Source organism: Haplochromis burtoni, unplaced genomic scaffold (genome assembly GCF_018398535.1).
Source record: "Haplochromis burtoni strain Fernald_Lab_line unplaced genomic scaffold, NCSU_Asbu1 Contig_738, whole genome shotgun sequence".
Lineage (NCBI taxonomy): Eukaryota > Metazoa > Chordata > Actinopteri > Cichliformes > Cichlidae > Haplochromis > Haplochromis burtoni.
This window is the reverse complement of record NW_024583099.1, coordinates 115,014-120,831: the sequence shown is the minus strand read 5'-3', so window position 1 is coordinate 120,831 and position 5,818 is coordinate 115,014.

Sequence of the window (5,818 nt, the reverse complement as noted above, 5' to 3'; positions counted from 1 at the left end):
CCTCATTCTTTCACGGTTTTTTCAGTGCACTCTCTGAACACTTAGATGGCACACTTGTTCTTGGAGGCGACCTCAACCTTGGACTAAATGAAGACATGGATAGGCTCAATACAGCGGGAACTCAGCGTAATTGGCAGTCCACAAATATAATCAAACAGTATATGAGCGACTTTGGTCTTTGCGATGCATGGCGCTCCCTTCACCCCACCAGTAAGGAATATACTTTTTTCTCACATGTCCATCACTCCTACTCTCGTCTGGATTATTTTTTGGTCAGCAGCTCACTGCTGAACGACATTTCAGACACTGAGATTCACCCTATAGCTGTCAGCGATCATGGTCCTGTATCTTTAACACTAATGCACAAGAATAATACTACGCCAAGTAAAAACTGGAGATTTAATATATCACTACTTAAAGATGAAGACTTTATTAAATATTTTAAAAAAGAGTGGACTTCATATTTGGACTATAATGACACTCCCGAAACATCAGCTTCTGTTCTATGGGAAGCAGGGAAAGCTGTGATGAGAGGTAAAATAATTTCTTTCTCATCACATAAAAAGAAAAAAGAAAACAAAAATATTCAGGAATTAGAAAAAAACATCAAATCACTAGAAGAAGCCTACGCGTCCCACCAAGATCAGGAAACATTGAACAAAATACGCAAAACAAAACTAGAATTAAATGAGATAATTGATAAAAAAACAAAATTCTTAGTACAAAGACTACGCCTACAAAATTATGAACATGGTAATAAATCCGGTCAATTTCTAGCAAACCAGCTAAAAATAAATAAAGAAAAAACAACTATATGTGCTGTTCAAGATTCATCTGGGAACACATTATATGAACCGATACAAATAAACAACATTTTCAGGGATTTCTATAAAACGTTGTATTCACCACAAATAAACCCATCTAAAAAAGAAATTGATCAGTTTTTGGACAACATAACTCTTCCAAAATTATTGGACACTCAAGCAATGGCACTGGATTCACCACTGACACCAGGTGAACTCCAGGAAGCCCTGATAAGTATGCCCAATAATAAGGCTCCAGGTCCAGACGGCTTTCCTGCAGAATTCTACAAAGAATTCTGGTCGATTCTAGCACCAGTTTTCTACAGAACGTTGTTGGAAATCAAAGAAAAGGGCAGACTTCCATCAAATATGAATTCTGCAAACATTAATCTCCTGCTAAAACCAGGCAAAGACCCTGTATATCCCTCAAGCTATCGTCCAATATCCCTTATAAATGTAGACCTTAAAATAATCTGCAAAGCTCTCTCAAGCATGTGAGTGAAGTTGGCCCCCCCACCTTCTTCAAATCCAACAAAAGTGGTATAAAACGTTTGTGCTACGTTTGTGCTGCTAAAATATTCGTTTGTGCTGCCTCTGTTTTAAAGATATTAATGAAAATGTAGGTCAAGAGGTCAACCAGCCCCCCACATTACAAATCAAACAAAATTGATGTCAAACATTTGTGTTACTGGTTTGTGCTGCAAATTTTTTTGTTTCTCCTGCTATCATGTTAAAGATATTAATAAAAATTTCTAGAGGTCAAGGTCAACCAGCCCCCCCATATTAATGGAATCAAACAAAATTGATGTCAAACGTTTGTGCTGGTTTGTGCTGCAAAAATTTTGTTTGTGCTGCTAACATTTTAAAATTTTTAATAAAATAACGTCTTGATGCGTGCTTAATCATCCAGGTAAGTAAATCCCAAAAGGTTGATTCTGTTCATCTGGACATTTTCAGTTGGAGAAACGTTTCGTCACTCATCCAAGTGACTTCTTCAGTCTCAGCTGACTGCAGGTTTCCCCAACCTTATAAACAGTACATTTGCATAGTGAAGGAAACTAGCGCCACTGAATGAACAATGTGCTGGGGGGTTAGTTCCATGATTGTTAGTATGCAAATTCTTATGACCATTGATCAATGACAACTAATCAAAGCCTACTGATCAATGGCCATGAGTACCATTCACAGAAAGTGGGGAATGGCTACAATCACAGCATTGTAGGATGGCAAAAGATGTACCCTTGGGCCCCCCTTCTCGATTCAGAGATGGTCAGCATCCTGACAGCCCAATGGACGAAGCTGTCTCTCAGTCTGCTGGTTCTGGCCCGGAGGCTCTTCAGTATCCTTCCTGATGGCAGCAAACTGAAGACGCTGTTGAAGGGATGAGTGGAGTCACCTGTAATGGAGAGGACCTTCCAGATGAGGCAGGTGCAGTAGATCTCCTGGGGAGGGAGGCAAGAGAGGTCCCCACAATGCTCTCGGCTGCTCTCACTACCCGTTGTCATTTTTTCCTGCAGAACCCAATGCAGGAGTCATACCACACAGTGATGCAGCTGGTGAGGATACTCTCAACTGTGCCTCTGTAAAAGGTGCTCATAATGGGGGTTGAATCTCTTGTGCTTCTCAGTTTGCAGAGGAAGTAGAGTCGCTGTTGGTCTTCTCCACATTCAGGGACAGGTTGTTGTTGCTGTACCACTCTGGCAGATGGTTAACTTCACCCCTGTAGTAGATCTCGTCGTGGGTCAGCAGAGTGAAGAGAAGGGAGCTCAACACACGTCCTTGGGGAGCCCCCGTATTCCGTGTTCTTGGGCTGGAGGTGTTGCTGTCGACCCGTACTGTCTGCTGTCAAGAAATCTAGCAGCCCGTTATACAGCAAGGTGCTGATCTCCAGCAGATCCAGTTTGTGAATGAGTTGCTGGGGAATGATGGTGTTGAATGCTGAACTGAAGTCTATGAACAGCACTCTGACATATGAGTCTCTAGTGTTCAGATGTGTGAGGGCTGAGTGAGGGGCAGTTGAAATTCCATCATCGGTTGAGCGTTTTGACCGGTATGCGAACTGAAATGGATCCAGGTTGGGGGAAAGCGATAATTTGATTTGATGCATGACTAACCGTTCAAAGCACTTAACTTAATAATGATGGAGGTGAGTTTGACAGGACGGTAGTCCTTAAAGCAGGAGATAGATGACTTCTTGGGTTCAGTAATGATGGTGGAGGGATCTCCACACACTGTCTGGGGATTGTGTCACCACGGTCTGTAGAGTGGGCTTGTAGTCTGTGATGGTTTGTATTCCTTGCCACTGCCTCCAAGTATCTCTGCTGTCGCTGAAGCTTTGCTATAGCTGATGCCACGTGACAGGTTTGCCCTTGCTGTTCTTAGACTCACCTAATTCCCGGCTCTGAAGGCTTGCATTTTTCAACCTTAGGAGCATTTAAACCTGACCTGTGAGCCATGGTTTCTGATTGGCCCGGACAGTGATAGTCCTGGTCTCTGTGACATCATCGATGCATTTTGGGATGTAGGCAGTGACAGTTTCTGTATATTCCTGAAAGTCTGTGGTGTTGTCGTGTGTGGCAGCCTGTGGTGGAAAAGCAGTGCCTCTGAGGACCCTTCTGGCCACACCTGTACCTGCTTACGAACTGGTTTGGTGACTTTGAGCAGGGGCCTGTGGGAACCCATGGCACACCTAGATTTCTGCCTGTACTGACCCTTATGCAAAATAGGTGGAATTAAGACACAGTTCCAAAAGCAAACACAACTGATCAGTGCTGAGAGTGGTCCTGTTGCTGAGGTTGGGATGATCCTGTAATCTCTTATGAACGACCTCCAACGCTTCTATGACTGGGATGCAAGTGAAGACAGATGTAACATCTCTCTCTCACTGTACATGTACTGTTTATAAAATTAGGGAAACATAACCTGCACAAACAAAATAATTTGCAGGACAAATGTTTGACATCAATTTTGTTCGATTTGAAGAAGGTAGGGGGGCCAATTTCACTCACATGTGTTTATAAGGTTGGGGAAACCTGCAGTCAGCTGAGACTGAAGAAGTCACTTGGATGAGTGACGAAACGTTTCTCCAACTGAAAATGTCCAGATGAACAGAATCAACCTTTTGGGATTTACTTACCTGGATGATTAAGCACGCATCAAGACGTTATTTTATTAAAAATTTTAAAATGTTAGCAGCACAAACAAAACATTTTTGCAGCACAAACCAGCACAAACTTTGACATCAATTTTGTTTGATTCCATTAATTGGGGGGGCTGTTGCTCTATGACCTCTAGAAATTTTTTTAATATCTTTAAAATGATAGCAGCACAAACGAGACAATTTTTGCAGCACAAACCAGCACAAACGTAGCACAAACGTTTGTACCACATTTTGTTTGATTTGGTAATGTGGGGGGGGCGGACTTCACTCAGCGATGCTCCTCAATAGTTGACTTGCGAGAAAATTAACCCCCCTCCTCCTAATTCATCTGACCAAATGGATTGTCATGAAAAGGTAGGCTACTCATCAACAAATACACTAGATTACTTAATTTAATAGACTACTCATATCAGCTAAAAAACCTAAACTACAATATTTCTTTTAATGACAGAACAAAGCATCGACCAGAGATTAACTGGAATATTTCTATTTGCAACTTTACATCAAATTTCGGTTTGTGATCCTCTTTCCATAAACTGGGTTAAAAATTATCCCTATATAATCACCCAACAGCTTGTGTCATGACTACAAATGACCCAGACAATCCTGCCAGCTTCTGTCTCTCTGAGGGCAACCAGGCAGGGAGCCCACTCTCCCCTTCACTGTATTGTCAATTTTTATTAATCCCATGCAAACAGTACACCTATCTTGGAACAACACCTGACATATTACAAAACAAAATATGATAAACTTTTCAGAATTTGGAGATTGGTAAAGAATCACAATATGTGTTAGAACATATATAAAGGAACAGAATTTATTTCATTTGACAGACCTAGAAACACAATTACTGGGATCGAACAAGAAAAGTTTTCGAGTAATATCAAGCGAAATTAAATCCATAGCTAAAATTTTAAAATAATACTTAGAGTATTAACCAATATCCCAGACCAATTACTCTATTAGACTTTACATTATCATTATACCAGCCTATCTGCCACCACCATCAGATCAATTGTCTTAGGGCTCGCTCCTTTTGGCCCTGATCAGCAAAATACACCTATGTGTGTGTATTGTTAAGGGGTGGGTGGAGGGGTGCTATAGCCTTTTAGTCCCCTGACCTCGGCTGTTGTGATTTATGTCGTTGAGGTAGAGGCACTGAAGAGCCTTACTAAGCTTTCGCGGAGAGGGATGTCACTCTCAGGAGGCATTCGTCTTCCCCTATGTTCGAGGGATCTAACCCGGAGTTTTGTTTGATTTTTATAAGACTTCCACACTTCATTCGAGAGTTAAATCTCTAAAGGTTCCCCAGGAGCATCTTCCTTGGAGGGCTCAACCCGGGGTAGCGGTCATGGCCTATTAAGGGCTCTGTTGGCTCTTAGGTGACGGTTTCCTCGTGGCTGCGTGCAGCGGGGCTAGGGGAGGGTCTGTGCTGATGGATGTGGGTTACTGACCTGGTAGCCTGGCTGCCCCTGGTTTGGTCCGGGACCGGCGGGAGGTTCTGGGGGCGCTCCGTCTCTGGGCTGGGGCACTGGCCCTGGCCTCGGGGGCTTGGGTCCTGGTTGGTATGTTGCCGGGGTTGTGGGCGGGTGGGTGTATGGGGGTCCAGTCCTGGGGTGCTTAGTGGGGTCAGCGGGGGAGCTGGCCCCAGGGAGGGGTCACTCGCCCCTCCCTTCCTTCCCTCCCCATCTCCAGCTGCCTCCCTCTTCCCGCTCCACCACAATCACCCACACATGCAGGGCCTTGGAGTAGGGGTATGTCACCAGGGTGCAGAGGAGGCCCCGTCCACTTCTTGCTGCCTCTGCCTCAATTTTATCCCACAACTTAGACATTCACATTACTCACACTCTCATCT